We start from the raw sequence: 20,806 nt of genomic DNA on the forward strand, positions 1-20,806 counted from the left end.
AAAAATATGGAATACTTCACAAATTTTCATATCATCCTTCGGCAAGTGCTATGTTAATCTCTGTATTGTTGTAATTTGGGTAGGCCTGCTGCTGAAACATGTAGTATCATCTAAATTTAAGTACTTAATGATGCACTCTTTATACAGGCATATATCCATGGTTGACTATTTATAACAAGGAACCCTTATTGTTCCTAAAAATTCTATTGATCTTATTTCTCTAAAATTCTATGTATAATGGAAAAAAACGTATTTCTTGGTCGATTGCTCACATTTGCAATTTTTTGTCAATGACTATTTTGTCTTTTTCATTTTAAATTTAATCATACTTTGAAGCCTTTACAGCTATGTCCAAAGGTGATTGCTTTTCAAGTATTTATCAACTGAGTTAGCTTTGTGGAGCTAATGGATTCAAAGAAAGCCTTGCTTAAGAGCTACTTCTTAACTTGTGCAACTTAAAATTTCCCAAATGAGGTCTTGCTGGGACAAATGTCTAGCTGACCCTTTACCTTTCTTCCATGTAGGAACAGACCAATCAGAATATCTTACCGTGACAGCAAAGATTGTCCACTGGAACAAAACTAACCTTAGTTACAAAAGATCATAGAGAGATGAACAGTTCAGACAGAATTGTTTAGAATGGAAGGCATTTTATCAAAATATACTTGTTTATTATACTTATCATTTCAAAAGTAGCTAAAGCCAAGAAGGTGAAAAAATTGTTCATATGCATGATTACCTACGGTCCTTGCCTGTCTATCATCCAACCAGGCAGGAACTTAAACTACTGACTTTCTATCACCAAATATTTCCATAGCTCCTGGAGAAGTCCATAAGTATCTCTTGCCTCTAGGCTGTAAATCAACAAATGGTAAAGCTTTAAATCTAACTCTACCAAAAACTGAGGTAGAGATAATGGAATAATACTTTAAAACAGAATTGCTTTTTTTATATTATATATACTTATATATTTTATATTTATATGTGCTGATTTTAAATTTCACACAGTGAATCTTACTAGAATTGATAGTTTGACAAATATATTGACATTTATACTCATAAATAGATTGGAATATAAATAATTAGGTTTAGAATATATATTAGAATATAAAAAGTATCAATTCAATGTCTTCGGTATAAACTTGTGATACCTTCTATGTGTTCGTGGTCTTCTGAATTCATATGGTAAAATAACAGTATTGTTTTCCACTAATGTATGTGATTTTACTCTGATAATCTGTTTATTGTTTTAACTTGGTGGTCCCAAAGTGTTTTTCTCCATATTTCTGAAGCATTCTTACTGATTATACCCAAATTTTGCTGATATGATGTCTAAAAGCTATTATTCTTCTGCAGGACCCACGGGCCCTAGGATACCAGGTTCAAAATATCTGCAACATCAGATAACAAGGGCAAGACTTCTCACTTAGGCTCATGCAACATGCCAACAGAAAGTAATTGAAGACTAATCTCAATTTCTCATGTCCTATAATATTTCAGGTCCCCAATTCCTTACAGGAATTAGCAGTAATCAACTGTGAAATGCAAGGCAACATGAAATGAAAGATGAGATCACAAAATATGAGAGAAAGTACTGTAGTTCAAATTTTCAATTTAAAAATGACCAGCCCATATGAGTGAACAAAATCACAAATGAACAAGATTATTTTTAATACCCCTCTCCTAATGATTAATGAAAGATTTCAGTGCAGCATAAGTTGGCCAAAAATAGTTTCTGGAACGCTAGATCCATAATTGGTCTACCAAGGCTAGGAAAACTTGATTTAGAGGTCAAATATAATTTAGAAAAACATTAAGTAAGAAGATCCTTAGTGCTTCAAAACACCGGTACTTCAGAAAACAAGGTTGTATAGTATAAAAATGTTGTTATTCTCAAACTAATGATAACCTACCCTTAATCTCCTGAAAGTATATTCATTTTCAAATAAACTATTTAAAATCACATTTGCCAAAATAACACTTGACAAGTAGATGATAGTGACATTAAAAGGCTTAGAAGTGTAGGGAGCAAGTTAAAATAGAGTTGATTTACTTACCCAACATTAATATCAACCAAATTCATTCATTAAAGTGTAGAAATAGTACCCCCACCATTTGTGTTGTTTAGTAGGTCCCTTCCATAAATGTGTTAAATAGATCAGCCTCCCATATTCCAAACCCAAGTATTAGCTAATAAAGTAAATTTCATCACATAAGAACGTACATTTTAAAAAGTCACTAATAGTTGCTTTATCAAGTGTTGTTTTATGTGTTCCCTATCTGTCTAATATAGTAAGAAATATGACTTTAAGTCTTGCATTTGGGTACTGATCAGAGATGTGACAAATATAAAATATGTCTTCTATTTCTATCATATTCCTCTACACTCATAAATTTTAGTTTTCTTCTTTTTCCAAAACTTATAGGTAGTAGAAAATATTATCCTAGGTAAAATTAAATAATCACACACCATTGTACAAAGCCATTTATAAAAACTGGTAGTTAGGAATACATTCTAAGTAATTTTTAAACTTTCTTGCTGCCTAAAGATTAATCTTCCAAATGAATGAGAATAAAATCATGTCTAAGTGATTCACATCTTCAGTCTTGCAAATTGTTATTGCAGATGAATGAATTATGGAAATATAAACTGGCATCAGTTCATGTATATGTGGGATTGAAACTCCATGGAATGTATATAAACCTTTCAAAGTATTAACAGGCAGTTTAACAGAATGACTATCAGGAAATTGAAAACAGAGAGGAACAATAGTAAAGAAATAGAATGAATGAAAAATACAACAAGGGACAAGTACAGCTAGAATACTCAATGTACACATGTAATAAAGGAAGTGGTAAATCTGAAATAAATCTTGGAGAAAGGGTTGGTTCAGATTGATAGAAGGAGTGACTCTGATCCAGGAGCATTAGACAATTAGATGGACATATTTAATTGTAACACACTTGCACAACCTTTTGAAATTCAGTTAAAACACACAACAACAAACAAAAACATACAAAAATTACAACCAAACAGCAATCTCTAGACAGTATGAATATGACCTATCAAAATTTTAAATAGTTAATGAAGGTCAGTCTTTGGAAAAGCAAACAAAGCTGTGCAAAGAGGGCAGTTTGGGGTGTGGGGAGAATTTTAAACAGATTTAAATAGATTGTCTAAGGTTATAAATCACCTATATCTACTGCAAATATTTTCTTCTGCGAATGTTCTTTGTCTGAACTGGATACTCCAGTCCTGAGGCACATTTGATAGCTTGTAAAGACAGAATGGAAGAAACAAGAACAAGAACCTATTACTCCACTGGAGAGAAAGCAGTTCTCTTTGTTTTCTCTCAATCTCTTCACTACTCTATTTTCATACTTTTAATAAAGTCAAGAGATTTGGAATTTTTTCTTTCCTTCTTTGTTGTCACAACTATGTTTATGAAGACCAACACTAATGCAAATCTTTGTCTCCAAAAAACCAGTCCAAGAACCTGTAATCACAAATATTTAGCTATATTTTTTTCTTTTTTCTTTAACTTGAAATCTTCTTGTGTCTAATGTGCCCACAAAAATAAGTACTCCACCCCTTTTTGGTTCAGTCACTTTTAACCTCAAAGATATATTTTGCTAACAAAATGCTTAGAGGAAACTGAAGAATAATCCATTTTTATCTTCTCTCTTACAACTTTTATCTTCTCTCTTAAGACTTTCCTTAGATACCATATTATGAACAGTGGAATAATTCTTTGCAAAATCATTTCAATAGATTATTTTTCTCTTGGTCTTGCTTTTGCTCAACAAGATGTATGGAGAAGAATAGAGTTAAATCACCCATTCCTTGTATTACATTGTCTGTTACAAAGGACAATACTTCTATGTCCTACTTCTATGTCCCTTCTTAGCTCTTGCCTGATTTCCAATTAATCACAGTTTCTTGGCTTCAAGTCTAGTGAAGGTGAAGGACTATACTGCATCTGCCATTGCTACATCTTCAGGTTTCTCTTTTAAAACTCTTTTATTTGGAGGTGGAATTTATTTTCATGTCTTCATTCAATTTTTTCTGCATTATACTGAGCCAAATAGGCTCTGTAAAATCACTTTAGGTAGCAAAAACATTAAGACAATCTATATCAAAAAGTTTTGGCCCCCTCCATGGCTGAAGCCAGTACCCTTAGCTAGGGCTTCTAAGAACGCGTTTTCTTACCTTTGCAATTTGCTCAATTCTTTTCTGATCCCGAAACTTTTTGGCTTATGTAATAAGAGAAGTCTTCACTATTTCATGTTAATGAGGATATTATATTTTTGAGCTACTTAGAAATGTGAAGTATCCAATCAGATTTTTGTTCTGTGCTTCAGTGCTTCAAGTGCAAAGACACTGTGTAAACTCAATACGTTCTTTCATTTTGAAGGGCACTTTCTCCGTAAATATTTTGACCAAAATTATCTTTTTAAGAAAATTACTGTTTAGTTTAAATTATACAACAACCTTGTTTCTCACAGTAAGACTGTATTTCCTGGGTAAGGACAATTCGCATGTTAGCCTACAGGATTTACAGCACAGTTTGTGAGGCTTGTTTGTTTAGTGTAAAAATGAGCCATCTTACCCACATTGCTCCCTCTCAGCTAAGTCTCCATGGATTTTTTTGCATGAAAGCCTATTTTCCCAGGCAATTTTAAATTTTAATAGGCTAAGTTAAAAAGTTTGAACAATTAAAATTTACCTGTCATAATTTTAAAACTCTTTTGAAATTCCTTTATCAGAATCGCGAATTTACCAATCCTAATTCCACCTTTACCATCAAAAACAGTTAACATGTTGTTTTCATGATATATTATCCATGAAACTATTATTTTCCAGTTTCTTTATTATGCATATATATGAGCATATAAACTGATGCTGAGCAAAATAAACTCCAAGATATGGACAGAGATATTTATTTGCAGTTGTTGTTTTTAATGTAACTTTTTAAAAAATCCGTACTATTTGGCATCTAATTTGAATTAATTACCCCTTCTTTATCAGAGGACCATCAACATGAATGTTATATAACTTGACAATTTTTTCACAATATAATTGCCAATATTTTCATAAAATAATAAATTTGTACTTTCTCATACTAAAACTGACAACTGATTAATTCTATAAAAACCCATAACTTTTAAAAGTAAATAAGTTGTGTAAGAGGACAGAATATGTGTGTTCCTCAAAATAATAACTACTAATAACTACTCACTTTCAAATTCTGAACACTCCATACCTGAGAGATTCAAAATAGTACCTATTTGCATGTTATGTAATTCTGCAATAGTTGCATTTTGCAATGGGGTGTTACACATTGAGAAGTGAACAGAAAAATAGCCACATTCTGGTATAGGATAAAACTATGAAGCTTGTTATAATTAATTCTTCAAGATTAAGCAATTGTTTATCAGATTAAGCTATTATTTCTATGACCATCAATCCCAAAATTTATGCCATAAAGTCATCCTAGACCAACAGTTTCCAACTTGTAGGGTGCACCTCAAAATTCCCTTAATTCCCATCACAAATAACTTATTTCTATTGGAAAAAATACTACACCTATGCTAATGGGATGCCCTGTGTGTTCTGGAAAGAACACCACAATAAACTGGGTTGCATCATTTTTCCTCCACTGGCATTCTTGAAAATATTATATATATTTATACTTTTTAACTATCATAGATATTCAGGATGCTAAGATCGGAAGATTACAGTTCAAAGCCCACCCAGCAGGAAAGATCCCTAGATTCTTATCTCCAATAAACTTCTCAGCAAAAGCCAGACACAAGTGGTACTGAGCTTGAAGTGGTAGGGCACAAGCCTTGAGCTTAACAGGCTCAGAGACAGTGTCCAGGCCCAGAGTTCAACCCCTAGGACAAACCAATAAAACAAAAACAAAAATAAAAACAAACTCCAAACCCAGCATTTTTCTTATTTTATACAGAGGCATTTAATTAAGGAAATTGCTTCCTGTGTTACATACAGGTAGAAAGAAGTCACACAATTATTCTCTTCATAACATGTTATACCAAAGCCTCAAAACATTGCTGTTTTTCTAAATTTATAAATTAATATCCATTTCTTGGCAACTCGGTCTACATTATTTACATTATCATTTTATACAGGAACTGTTGGAATTATCTATTAACTGAGTTCTAATTATAACTCTCTTGAAATAATATGCTAGGCAAATTGAATGCAAGAAACATTTGTAAATTTGTCAAGTAAACACACTATTTAAAAAGAATTTTGTAGTATCTTATAGAATATGAAATTACAAACAACACCAAATTATTTATTTGAAGTCTGAACTCTAATTTAGAAAGATCTATCAATTCCTACATTAGATGAACTTTGCTATTCCTCAAGGCTTAAGCTTTTGTAATCCTTCATCCTTTCCTTGGAATCTAACAGAATGATGATTACTTACTTTTTCTAATTTTGCATGGGAATTATGAGCCATTTTGCATCTAGGAATGTTCTGTAATGAAGAGAGCATTTAAAAGCAGAAGTGAGGATTATATATGAGTTGCATTTCAATAGGAAACGACTTCTCAAAACATAATGACAAAATTATCCCAAACTTCCAACTGCGTATTCCTTTCTGGTTTGGTATCTTTTAATAATAGAAAATTATACTACCTGGTCCAGGGAAGGTATCACTATGTAATTCCAGTCTCTAATCTCCTGTCAGTCTGAGTGCTAGAATTGAAGGTTTGTATCACATTGCCCCACCGTAGTTTCTTGGTTTATTTATATGTATATATATTTATTTATTTACTTATTTGTTTATTTATTTATTCATTTTTGGAACCGGTCATGGGGCCTGAACTCTGGGACTGGGTGCTCTCCCTCAGCTCTTCATCTCAAGTCTAGGTCTCTACCACTTGAACCACAGAGCCACTTCCGGCTTTTTTCTTTTGGCTTATGTAGTGCTGAGGAATGGAACCCAGGGTTTCATGTATGCAACGCAAGCACTCTACCACTGAGCCACCTTCCCAGGCCCAGACTAGCAATTCTGAACTTCTCCAGTTATATTATCCACTAAACTTCTCAGACTGTTCATGTACTATTTTCAAAGATGTTCTAACATTTGACGCAGGATATGAACATTTTCAAATGCACCTGCGGGGTCTCTGATTCATTCCATGGATCTAATCCCTTTAATACTGATTACTTGAATCTCTTACTATCCCGATCTCTATCTATGTAATTTTCTCACACTTTTTTGAAGAATGTTCGCTTGAGGATTTTTTAATTTTACAAATTATCACTTGATTCTAGTCTACTCAGGACATATTTTCTATTGTTTTCTAACTTTTCTACATATTCTGAGAGTTGCTTCATATTTGTATTTGTGCGTGCACATATAAGTGTCTCTATATATATGTGTATGATTGTATGTATGTATGCAAAAGCGTCAAAATCTTATTCAGCAATCTTGTTCATGACTGGTATTCTAATACTTGAGCCATACTTCCAATCCATCTTTTGGCTGGTTAATTATAGTTTCTCAAAGACTGTTCTGCCCAGGTGGATGCAACCTGAACTTCCCAGACTCCTTTACATTCTTAGGTTTTATTTATCCAGTGGAATCTACTGTTAAACTACAAAGATTTTTGTGAGTGTAAAGTCAAAGCTGTAGCCCAGCTTTTCAACTCAAGAATTCATATAAAGATAGATGAACATACACATTACATATGCTGAGTGTACACTGTTAAAAATGTGATCCTAAGCTGGGTGGTGGTGAGATCTGAGGATTGGAGTTCAAATCCAGCCCAGGTAGCAAAGTCCCGGAGACTCTTTTCTCCAATTTACTGCAAGAAAACTGGAAGCGGCACTGAGGCTCAAGTGGTAGAGCGCTAGCCTTGAGCTGAATAGCAGAGGGTCAGTGCCCAGCCTCTGAGTTCAAGTTCCAAGACCACCACCAACAAACAATATATAAGTAAAGGAAAGAAAAAATGTGATCTTATCCACCAGTTCATAGCTAGTATAACCCTGCTCTCACAAGATGGACTTTTTTTTTTCCCAATTAAGTCTATGCTGTTATATCTCACTTGCATTGAAAAGAGAATTATTCTTCCATTCTACTTTCTACAAAGTTGTGTCATTAGCAAGCATGATTTAGAAAGGGAGTGGCCTCATACTTCCTGTTCCATGTAGGAGTAATGCTTTCTATATATCACTCTCATAAATCTACATACTGGACTTGGCTTTATTGTTTCAACGTTGTCTTATTTGTAGAGTCTTCTATAGTGTATTGAACCCTTATACTTAAACACAGAATTTCTCTTTCTCTTATTATTGCTATAGTTAACATGAGTTAACAAATTCATGTACACTTGGGAAATAATGCGCAGAACATACACTCACAAAAAAAATGATCTGAGAAACTTCTTCCCCTTTAAAATTTGCCTTAATTTACAGAGAATTTACAAAGTTTGAACTCAATATACTCATGGATAATGTATTTATAAGCAATATAAATTTCATATTTTCTCTTTACTAAGTTGTCTCTGAAACTCGTATTACTTCAGGTCCAAAGGTGTCCTTGTGTTATTTCGTTGAAGTCAGAAATCATTCACTATACCTCAAACAGCACCATAGATTGTTCCCGGAAGTAACCGTTACTGGATGTGGAAACTGATCCAAGGAGAGGAATTGAACATAGAGGATTTACAAAGTTCAAGTTAACTTGTGCTTTCCTTTTTACTGTAAAAGAAGAGAATCCGAGGTCTTGAAGAAAACTCTGTCCTTGACTTTGTCTAGTGTGTTTTTACTCATATATAATTTTTCTGTAAATTTCTAGTTGAGAGAATTACAAAAAGAACTAATGTGCCATTTGATGGCCAGCATAGAACAAAAGGAAATAACGTTGTTTTAAATATGTTCTACTGCAGGGGCTGGGAAGGTGGCTCAGTGGTAGAGAACTTACTTTGCATGCCTGAGGCCCTAGGTTCGATTCCTCAGCACCACATAAGCAAAAATAAACCAGAAGTGGTGCTGTGGCTCAAGTGGTAGAGCACTAGCCTTGAGTTGAAGACCTGAGGTAAAGCGCCGAGGCCCAGAGTTCAGGCCCACGCCTGGACCCCCCAAAAAAAATTCTACTGCAAAGAAACAAAGACATGGAGGTTTTAAAGTGTTTTATGGATGGATATTTCACTCCTGACATGATTCTCTTATTGTAGGAGTCAGTTATCAATTCCTTTATTTTGGTCCTGAGTTCTCCAGAGCAATAAGGATTCCAAAAGAGCATCCAGTGCGTATGATCAGCAAAAGGAGCCATTTCTCACACCAGTAGTCCTTAAAGGAGGGTCCCAATGAAATATCTGTTTTTCTTTGTTTGCTTTTTTGTTTAGTTTATGTTGGTTCTGGGGCTAGAACCCTGAGGCTGGACCCTGTCCCTGAACAGTTTTTGTTCCTGCCCACCAGCCCCCAAATCTAGTACTCTACTGCTTGAACCAAAACTCCACTTTTTGATTTTTTGCTGTGTAATTACAGATAGGAGTTTGACAGACTCTGCTGCCTGGGTTGGCTTTGAACTAAGATAGTAAGAAAGCCAAGTGTCATCAACTGTACAGTCTTCTCTTTTCAAATGAGAAATATTAGATGAAGCTTATTGTAAAGCTAATATTTGACCATATTTTCTTTCTTTTTTTTGTGAGCATACCTTACAGAGGAGTTACAATTACATGGGCAAGATAACGAGTACAATTCTTATCAATCATTGTTGCCTCCTTTTCGTTTCTCCTTCCCATCCTTTCCCATATACCCCCCTCCCCCATCCGGTCCTCCCCCCCCACCAAAGTTGTAAAGTTCATTTTTCCACATAACGATTTGTACATCTCATTGTTACAATGGGTCCACCTGTATCCCTAGTTAAACGATTTGTTTTAGAGAATATATCCAGCAAAGAATCCATAACATAACTCAGCAAAAGTAGGTGCACTGAATCATTTTGGAATTTTTTTTTTTTTTGGTTGGGAAGATTATTGATCTTGCCGTTCCTTTGGGGGAAACTGAAAGTCATATTTCACCACTTTTTTTCTTGAGGGGCTTGAACTCTTATCCTGGGTGATTAGCTACAACAACACTCCTGGTTTCTGGTGATTAATTGAAGGTTAGGGTCTCATGGACTTTCCTGACAAAGCTGGCTTTGAACCACAATCTTCTGGTCACAACCTCCTTAGTAGCTAGGATTACAGGTGTAGACCACCAGCACCTGGCTCATATTTGCATTTATGTGCACTGAATGACACTGTGTAGAAAAAGAATGGAAATTTTAACCAAATGATGACATTGCAGCATTTCAGAAAAATTGAAGTAGCAAGAAATATATCCTCCTTTTCCATTTTGTTACATTAATGACTGATGAGCTTTGGGACCCTTACATTAGCATCCTCTGCCATCTGTATAGATGTATTTAGTATCAGGAAATGTTCATAGAGAAATAGAGAAAGAATGAGATTTTTAGAAATCAAAAGAGATAAGGTATGAAAAATGGCATAGAAGGAGATACATTTATGTAGGGAGCCAGGGTAAACGCCATTACAAGATGGCACCCACTCCCTTGCAGCTTTGAAGTAACCACTCCATTTCAGGCGGTGCTTGGCGGGACGGTGGGTCCTGGGCTTTGCACATGCGCGAGCCACGTAGAGTCCCCAGCCAATCCCGTGGCACCTGGTGACGGTGAATGGCAGAAGACCAATGATAGAAAGACCCGTGTTCCTATTCCCTATATAAGCGGCCATGTTTTGGGTGCACGCTTTCTCGCGCTCAAGCTCTCCCATCAACTAAAAGGCTCTCCAATAAAGCGTGATCTGAGAAGACTCCTGGTGTGGTGGTCGTTTTTTCTCGCTGGCCGAGAAGGCGTTCGCCGCAAAGTGGTGCCGAAACCCGGGACCCGTGCGAGAGGCCGAACCGGAGACAGAACTCAACATGCGGAGAGGTATGCTGTTCACTGTAGATTTAGATATTTATTGGTTGCTTGCATTGCTTCTTCCCTTGTGGCTTATCTTTTTGATGGTGAGCACTTGCCTGGAGGAGGGAGGGTTTGATTTAATCCAGGAAGGATGCAAAGTACTAACACAGCATCAGGATAGTCTATCAGAGTCAGCATCCAGTAATGGGGAGGAAAATAGGCCTAAAAGCAAAAGGGAAAAAAGACAAAAGGATCCTAAAGAATTAAAGCAGGAGGGACTGCAGCCCTCACAAAAGGAGAAGGGTCTTAGGGAGGAGGGGGTCTCAAGGAGACCCCCATGCCCTTCTTTAAAAGCAAACTGGTTCTCAGCCCTACATGTGGAAGGGTGGGACCAAGAATGCAGTGAACTTGTGAGTGACTCAGAGGAAGAAATGTTAGAGGAGGAGGGAGAGCAGCTCGATCCAGCTGATAGTGAAGACTTAGAAGAGGCTGCGGCAGAGTATGAGGCAGACAGATATGGGGGGTGGCGCCCCCTAAGGGTGGGAGTACCGCAGCAGCCAGGAAGAGGAAACGGAGCTGGCCCTCACCCATCGGCCCCCCGGGCGTGCCCGCCGGCGGGGCGGAGTCACTTTATAAAAGGAAGCACCTGGTCGCGGCTGGCGGCCCCCTTTCCAGTTTTTGAAAATCCAATTACTAATGAAAGAAATTTTGAGCCGGTTTCCTACTTCCAGCTTAAGGATTTAGTTGAGGCAGTCCAGACTTATGGAGTGACAGCTAATTATACCACTGCCCTGCTCCGAAGACTGACTGTAAATGCTATGACGCCCACGGACTGGTTTGTGGTAGCCCGTACCTGCCTCAATCATGGGCAGTTCCTCGATTTCCAGTCTATTGTTCAAGAAAAGGCTCAAGCCCAATACAGACAAAATGTCCGTGACGGGCACCTGGACTGGACCGTAGATATGCTTCTCGGGCAGGGACCTTACACGGTAGACCAGACAGGATATCCTTTTGAAGTATACCGCCAGGTAAACGAGATCTTTTACATGTCCTGGCGGGCCCTCCCAAACAAGGGAGAGATGGCTGGCAAACTAACAAAAATCATGCAGGCCCCTAATGAGCCATTTTCTGATTTTGTTGCCCGTATGCTCGAGACAGCTGAGCGGGTGTTAGGAAATCTGGAAACAGCCATGCCATTTGTACAGCAAATCATTTTTGAACAAAGCACCAAGGAATGTCAGAGGGCAATTACCCCAGTAAGAACTCAAAGCCTAGAAGCTTGGTTAAAAGCCTGCAGAGAAGTAGGTGGCCCCCGACCAATGCGGGGCTGGCGGCTGCTGTCTTGTCGGCTGCCGGGGCCGCAAAAGATAGTAAAGGGAAAGGGTGTTTCCGGTGTGGTCAGTTGGGACATTTTAGACAACAGTGCCCACAAAATGGTGGTCCTGCGCAAAACGTACCCAGGCCGCCAAGGACTCCAGGAGTGTGTCCTCGTTGTAAAAAGGGAAAGCATTGGGTCAACGAGTGCAGGTCAGTTAGAGACATCAATGGACATTTTATCCCCCAAATTACTCCAAACGCTGATTCAGAACCAGAGCCAAAAAACGGGAAGGAGGGCCCTCGTCCCCAGGGCCCAAAAATTTATGGGGCTTTTCAGACTCTGGCTCCCGGACAGCACCCGCAACAACCCCCAGCCAAAGAGAGCAACCTCAGGCTCCGCAGGGGTGGACCTCTGTGCCACCTCCGGACGGGTATTAACACAGCAGATGGGTGTCCAGATTGTGGAGACAGACATGACAGGACCCCTAGATGAAGGCACTGTAGGAATAGTTTTAGGACGCTCCTCCTCCACAATGAGAGGATTAATAATTTTCCCGGGAGTGATTGACCCTGACTATATGGGGACTATAAAGGTCCTCTGCCATGTCCCGGATGGAGAGGTGTCCATTTCTCCCGGGGATAGAATTGCACAGCTCCTGCTTTTGCCTTCTCTTCATGGCAACTTCCCTGCTAAGGAGATAGAGAGAGGAGATAAAGGGCTAGGCTCCACTGGAGTCGACCTTACATGCCTGTCCATAACTTTAGACCAAAGACCCATGCTAACTCTCCAAGTGGAAGGGAGAAGATTTGAGGGATTGGTGGATACAGGGGCAGATCGAAGCATCATCCAAAGAGGGGAGTGGCCAAAGCAATGGCCAACTCAGAAATCCTCCCAGACCTTACAAGGGCTGGGCTATGCCGATGCCCCACAGTTAAGTGCAAAAGAATTGACTTGGAGAACAGACGAAGGCCAAGTTGGAAAAATGCAGCCATTTGTGGTAGACGTCCCTGTCAATCTTTGGGGAAGAGATGTGCAGCAACAGCTAAAGCTAACTTTAACTAATGATTATTCTGAGGCCAGTCAGAATATGATGAAACAGCAAGGATTTGTGCCAGCCTTGGGGCTTGGTCGGCGTCTCCAAGGATGCAAGGAACTGATAGAGCCACTTCCTAAACAGGACAGGAAGGGTTTGGGTTTTTCTTAGGGGCCTCTGAAAACAAAGCTTCCACTGAAGGTGCTGTACCCATACCTTGGTAAACACAAAAGGCGGTGTGGGTTCCTCAGTGGCCCCTCTCTCGAGAAAAATTGGAAGCGGCTCAAACTCTTGTCCAGGAACAGCTGCAGCTGGGGCATGTTGAGCTTTCAGTGTCATCTTGGAATACCCCAATTTTTGTGATTAAAAAGGCCTCCGGAAAATGTAGATTATTACATGATCTTAGAGCAGTAAATGCCCAGATGCAAATTATGGGACCCATCCAAAGGGGACTTCCATGGCTCTCTGCGTTACCTCGAGAGTGGCCTATTTTAGCTTTAGATATTAAGGATTGCTTTTTTTCCATACCTCTTTATGAAAAGGATAGGGAGCGCTTTGCCTTTACTTTGCCCTCTGTTAATCATGAAACCCCGGATGCTCGCTATCAGTGGAAAGTTCTCCCCCAAGGGATGGCTAATAGCCCGACAATTTGTCAATTGTTCGTAGGGGCTGCATTAACCCCTGTTAGGAAAAAATTTCCAAAAGTACGGATTGCCCATTATATGGATGATATCTTGTTGGCTGCTCCCTCGGTAGAGACTCTTCATAAGGTGTTTGGGCAGGTAACAGAGACCTTAGCTGATAAAGGACTGATTATTGCCCCTGAGAAGGTGCAACAGACTAGTGTTGTTCAATTTCTGGGAACCATAGTTTCTCATACTGAGTTTAAACCACAAAAACTTTCCATTCGAACTGGTCATCTCAAAACACTTAATGATTTTCAGCAATTGGCAGGAGATATTAATTGGATAAGGGGGTTTCTTAATCTCCCTCGGTCAGAGTTGTTACCTTTATTTGCCATTTTGGAGGGCGACCCTGAAGTCACCTCCTCTAGATCCCTGACACCTTTAGCACTAAATTCCCTACAAAAGGTTGAGGCAGCTTTGTTTAGGGCTCAACTTTCACGGGTTGATTTAAAATTACCTATCGATTTATGTATATTAAAAACAAAAAATTATCCCACGGGGGTTCTTTGGCAAAATGGCCCCTTATGGTGGCTCCACGGAAATTCTGTGGGAGCAAAAACTGTTCAATATTTTCCTGAATTAGTGGCTAAGCAGGCAATTTTGGGTATAAAGTATTGTTTGATGCACTTTGCAAAAATTCCAGATAAATTAATTATTCCATACACCCGTGAGCAAGTTGAAATTTTAGCAGCCACAGTGGATATGTGGGCAATTCTTGTTTGCTCATTTCCAAATGTAGTTGATAACCATTATCCTAAGCATCCTCTGCTTGCCATAGTTAACAAAAATTTAATGTATTTTCCTGTTGTCACTTCAAAGGAGCCCTTGGTTGATGCTCTGACCATCTTTACGGATGGATCAAAATCTGGACAAGGTGCCTTTTTTGTTCAAGGACACAAACAGCCGGTAGTCTTTAATTTTCGGCCGAATGTCCCACAGGCTGTTGAATGTTTAATTGTGCTTGAAGTTTTTAAAAGATTTGATCAACCTTTTAATTTATTTTCTGATTCATTATAGATTGTAAATGCCGTTGCTTCCCTTGAAGTTGCTGCTTCAATTAAGCAGGCCAGTACAATTTCTAATGTTTTGTTACAGATTCAGTCCCTTATCTTAAACAGAAAACACTCTTTCTATATTGGACATATTCGCACCCACTCTAAGTTGCCGGGCCCGATGGCAAGGTGTAATGATTTGGTGGACCAGGCAACTCGGGCTGTGGCTCTGGTCGCTGCTGATCCTGTAGAATTGGCAAAAGACTTTCATAGATTGTATCATGTACCTGCTAATACCCTTAGGAAAAGATATAATTTGTCCAGGCATGTGGCAAGAGATATTGTTAAAGCCTGTAAATCATGTGTTACCTTTCTTCATCCTCCCCATGTGGGGGTAAACCCCAGGGTGTTGAGACCAAACGCCCTATGGGAAATGGATGTTACTCATCTGACAGAATTTGGTAAGTTAAAATATTTACATGTGTCTGTGGACACCTTTTCTGGTGTCATTCATGCCACACCTTTGGCAGGAGAAAAGGTGTCTCACATCAAAATACACTGCTTAGAAGCTTGGGCAGCTTGGGGAAAGCCCCTTAGACTCAAGACGGATAATGGCCCTGCTTATACTTCCCATGGTTTTCGCGCCTTTTGCGCACAAATGCAGGTTGCCCACACCACTCGACTGCCCTACAATCCTCAAGGACAAGGTATAGTGGAAAGAGCTAATAGAAGCATAAAAGAAATGCTTCAAAAACAAAAAGGGGGAATTGCTGAGTAGGGTCTCCCAGGTAAAGACTTTCTCGTGCGCTCTTTACCCTTAATTTTTTAAATTCTAAATGACAACGATCAGTCTGCCGCAGATCGGCATATGACAAGAGACCCCATGGATACTAAAGACATGGTTATGTGGAAGGATGTTATTAATAATAAATGGTATGGACCGGATCCGGTAATAACGAGATCCAGGGGAGCTGTTTGTGTTTTTCCACAGAGTCAAGAAGTACCTCACTGGGTGCCAACGAGACTGACCAGGTTGGTGGAGAATGCAGAAGAACCCCCTCTTGAAGATGCCATCCACTCGTCTCCTGATGCTGCTGATCTTCCTGCTGTTAGCAACAGTGCTAATAGCAATCCCTGTGATAGCTAAACCGATGATGTTGTGGGCTGTTACAATTTACTGACTGGGCCTCTGCGGTTTCCTTTTTCAAAGAGTGGGTGGGAGTCGGAATGTTTTTAGCCTGCTGCCTGGGAGGATGCGTGGTCTGCCTATGGTTGGTCTGTCGCATTCGAGCCCAAACCAGAAGGGACAAGGTTGTTATCTTGCAAGCATTAGCCGCTTTGGAGAGTGGATCCTCACCCCAGATCTGGCTGTCGGCCCTGAGAGGCAATTAAGCCTTACCACCCTGCATAGCCTTAGCACCCCGAGGGATTAGGGGATCCCATTGCACCGGGACAGGTATGCAACTTGCAATTTGGGACAGGGTGCAAGGCAAGTGCACTGCACTTGAGGAGGACCATCTCCTCAAGAAGAGCATGCTGGGTTGCAAGTGGGTTGATGCCCAAGATCCCACCTCTGCAAAAAAGGCATCGGACGGGCCTGGTCATCACTGGGGAAGGCGCCCCTCAGGCGAAGGCCAGTGCAAGGTCCTAATGTTTTAGACAGAGGCCCAACCTCTACTCTTACCTGTTGCCAAAAAACAAAAAAGGGGGAACTGTAGGGAGCCAGGGTAAACACCATTACAAGATGGCGCCCACTCCCTTGCAGCTTTGAGGTAACCACTCCATTTCAGGCGGTGCTTGGCGGGATGGTAGGTCCTGGGCTTTGCGCATGCGCGAGCCACGTAGAGTCCCCAGCCAATCCCGTGGCACCTGGTGACGGTGAATGGCAGAAGACCAATGATAGAAAGACCCGTGTTCCTATTCCCTATATAAGTGGCCATGTTTTGGGTGCACGCTCTCTCGCGCTCAATCTCTCCCATCAACTAAAAGGCTCTCCAATAAAGCGTGATCTGAGAAGACTCCTGGTGTGGTGGTCGTTTTTTCTCGCTGGCCGAGAAGGCGTTCGCCGCACATTTATCACACAGAGACTAAAAGCTAGCCTAAGAGATTTAGAATGCTAAAGGCAAAGAGGAAAAGCCTAGTTGGCAACAAGTTCTACAATAACCAAAAATGGTTCTCTAGAACAGTTTCTGGTATGCCTTAATTACTATCATTTATTCCTTCTATCTGGATTTATTCTTTATTTTCTTTCACAACTATTAATTAGCCTCTGCCTTTTTGGTGCCATACCTCACCAAAAAGATTTGAAAACCACACTTAGCGTACCCTTCTCTTTGTGATTAGCAGTGACGACACATATCCTGGAATCATTGAATTTCCAGAATTAAACTTTATCTGACATCTAAGCACATTCCTGGCATTAATAACTGTGACTTATTGAACAAAACTTTTTTAACACTGTATCCTAACATAACTAAAGTACATAAATTAGGGACTGTTGTCAGGTGTCAGTATGGAAGAAGCAATTATATATTCCAAGTATGGGGTCTTTATTTTGCATTTACTAACTAAATGTTTTTTGTTTCGTTTTGTTTTTGTTCTTTTTGCCAGTCGAAGGGCTTAAACTCAGGGATAGGGAATTTTCCTGAGCTTTTTTTCTAGCTCAAGGCTAGCACTCTACCGCTTGAGGCACAGCACCACTTCCAGTTTTTTTTTTTTTTAATGTGTTACTAAGGAATGAACCCAAGGTTTCATGGCTGCTAGGCAATCACCGTACCATGAAGCCAAATTCCTAGAGCCCTAAATAACTTTCTTAAGATGGCATTACATTTTCATTCCGTAACTATATATCATAATTTTTTTTTTTTTGGTTGTTCGTGGGGCTTGAACTCTGGGCCTGGGCGCTGTCCCTCAGCTCTTCAGCTCAAGGCGAGCGCTCTACAACTTGAGCTACAGCGCCACTTCCGGTTTTCTGGTGGTTTATTGGAGATAGGAATCTCACAGTCTCTCCTGCCTGGGCTGGCTTTGAACCACAATCCTCAGATCTCAGCCTCCTGAGTAGCTAGGATTACAGGCGTGAGCCACCAGCGCCCGGCTATATATCATAATTTTGACGAGGTTTTAGAAAATGATGTAGAAAGCAATACGATACAATAAGTCTACTAAGGCTGGATGGACAATGAATAACTGTCAAGGTCTAGACAGGGAACAGAAGGGCTTATCTCATGAATCTGTTTCAACAAGCTAGCGATACAGCTAAAGACCCACAACCCATCTCCAGAATGAGAGGGCCACCTTGGGTTCCAACCACATGGGGATGCTGGGCCGCCCCTTCTAGCTTCTATTCAACCAGGTCTTGGGAAAGAGAGAGAAAAAAAGTCAGAATTACAATTTACTTGGGTGTGGTAACTCAGAATTCTAATCCTAACTACACAGGAGGCTGAGATATGAGGATCATGGTTCATAACCAGCCCAGGCAGGAACGTCTGTGAGACTCTTATCTCCAAAGAACCACCAGAAAATCAGAAGTAGTGCTGTGGACTCAAGTGGTAGAGCACTAGCCTTTTGCTGAGGCTCTCGGCAACAGCGCCCAGGCCTAGAGTTCCAGCCCCAAGACTGACAACAAGTGAACTTCCTAACAGAAGAAGTGGACTGAATAGCACCCATTGTCCTAGGGAGCATGGTAGCGAAGTCAGGCAGAGCTTCCTGTGAAACTGAAGTCATAAGTAGGTCACCTGGCTTCTCTGTGCCTTGGTTTCGCCAGCTACAAAACTCAACACAGTGAAGAATCCTCTTCCTCATGGGGATAGGGTAATGATGAAAGAGAGCCATGTTTTGTTTGATAATCCCACATCTGTTGCACGATTAATAACAGGGCCAACCTGAGCCCTTTCCAGGTATCTTCCTGTCATTTGCTCACAGAATTGCGAGAACCTTCTCTGAAAGCTGCTCCCTCTGTGCCTAGACATGCTCCAAAGATCCCTCTGTATAAATCCCTTTTTTCCTCACAACTGTCCTGTGAGGAGAATGAGGTTCAATGGGTGGGACCCTACCCAGAGCTTCCCCTGTGGTCAAGAATCATCTGCTGTGATTTTTCTGCCTGCTCAAACTGACTTAAGAAACCATTCATGCCACAGGAAAATCAAAAACCTCAAGCAGACCAGAGACTCCAAAAAGAGACAGGTTAAGGACACAGGGAGATACAGGATCTTCCCATCCCCCCACCCCAAAACATCTAAGAACTCTTTTTTTGTACCTTTTATAAATTTTTTTTTTAATTTTTAATTTTTAACTTTTAATTTTTTTGTTTTCTATTAACTTTTTTTCTTCCTATTATAATTTTTATTTTAGGGGTATATATGTGTGTACTTTTTTTTCTTTTAAAAAATTTTTTGTTTAGCTCTACTGACACTTTGATCCTTTTTCCTTTCCTTCTCATTCTTTTTAATTTTTCTTCTTTTTCATTCTTCTTTGCATGACATAATTTGTTATGCCAACAGTTGATTATTAGACCTTACCCCCATTGTGTACATGCTTAATCCAGAAATTTATTACTTAATTTAAAAACTATTAGACTTAAATTCCTTAAAACAGTACTACCTCTTTATACCTATATAATATTTTAAGCATTTTTATTTTTAAGTTTTTCACATGTCTTTTATATCCATCTGCTTCTCTTATTCTATCCATGTTCTTTTCTGAATATTACGTTTTAAAATTTGCATAATTTTTAAGTGTTGCTTTTCTTAATTTTTAATTTTTGTTTTTCTATTTTTTCTTGTCTTTTTTCTTTCTCTTCCTTCTTATTTTCTGTCTCTCTACTATCATTCTATCCAACTTATTTACCGCTTTGAGATTACGATTGAGTTAAGTTAAATCTCCCACAGCCTTTCCACATCCCTATATGCTTATTTTTACCCATATATCTCCTTAACTTAATAATTTCAGTTTGCCAAATTCTTCTTTGCAGTTCGTAGCCCATTAATACATAGTTGTTCGGTGTTGAATAGGTATATCTGTTGAACTAGATTTTTGCTGATTTTTGACTTTGCAACTACAGACTTTCGTTGATGCTTGCCTTAAAATACTGTGCTAGCACAAAACTGGTGTTACTTTCATCTCAAATGATCAGAGCAACTGGGAAAAACACAAGAAAAACAGCTACTCCGGGTATCTCAAATCCCACTCATGATAATCAGGGGACAGAAAAGATAATGAATAATCCAGAGGAGAGTTCCCAAAAAGCTCTACAAACACTACTGGTAAACATGGTAAATGAAAATATTGAAAGCCTGCAAAGGACCCTGAATGAGAGTGATAGGGAGAGAGAGGAGGCAAAACAAAGGTTAATACAAGAATATCATGAGCGTGAGGAAGCTACTCAACGATTGATACAGGAATTGCATGAGCAGCTTGAGAACACTCAATGAGAAATAAAGGAATGTTGTGAGAAGACTGAGATCAATCAATGATTACTGCAGGAACTGCATGAATGTCAAGAAGCTAAGAAAAGGGTAATACAGGAATTGAGAGAGCTGGATTAGAATGCAGAAAGATCACTAAAGGCATTCATGGAATCCATAAACAGAGAACTGAAAGAAGTCAGGGAGACCACAAAGGGAATGCTGGATGGAACCCAACAGAAGGAATGGGAATAACCAATCAACTAAGTGATTTGAGAATAAACACTGAAAAACAAATTAAGGAATTAACGAAGTTCATACAAGATATAAAACAATGCTCCAACAAAGAATTTGAAGCCATGAAAGCCTACCAACTAGAAGAAAAAGAAATAAAAACAAAGTATAAAGTCTTCATAGTAGGTTACA

General features: G+C 39.3%; 1 pseudogene; it reads right to left on the reverse strand.

Moving 5' to 3' along the window:
- LOC138815168 (U6 spliceosomal RNA) lies at positions 1-100 on the reverse strand (annotated as a pseudogene).
- Between the last annotated feature and the right edge of the window lie 20,706 nt (positions 101-20,806).

Source organism: Dipodomys merriami, unplaced genomic scaffold (assembly GCF_024711535.1).
Source record: "Dipodomys merriami isolate MVZ:Mamm:240054 unplaced genomic scaffold, mDipMer1.0.p SCAF_629, whole genome shotgun sequence".
Classification (NCBI taxonomy): Eukaryota; Metazoa; Chordata; class Mammalia; order Rodentia; family Heteromyidae; genus Dipodomys; species Dipodomys merriami.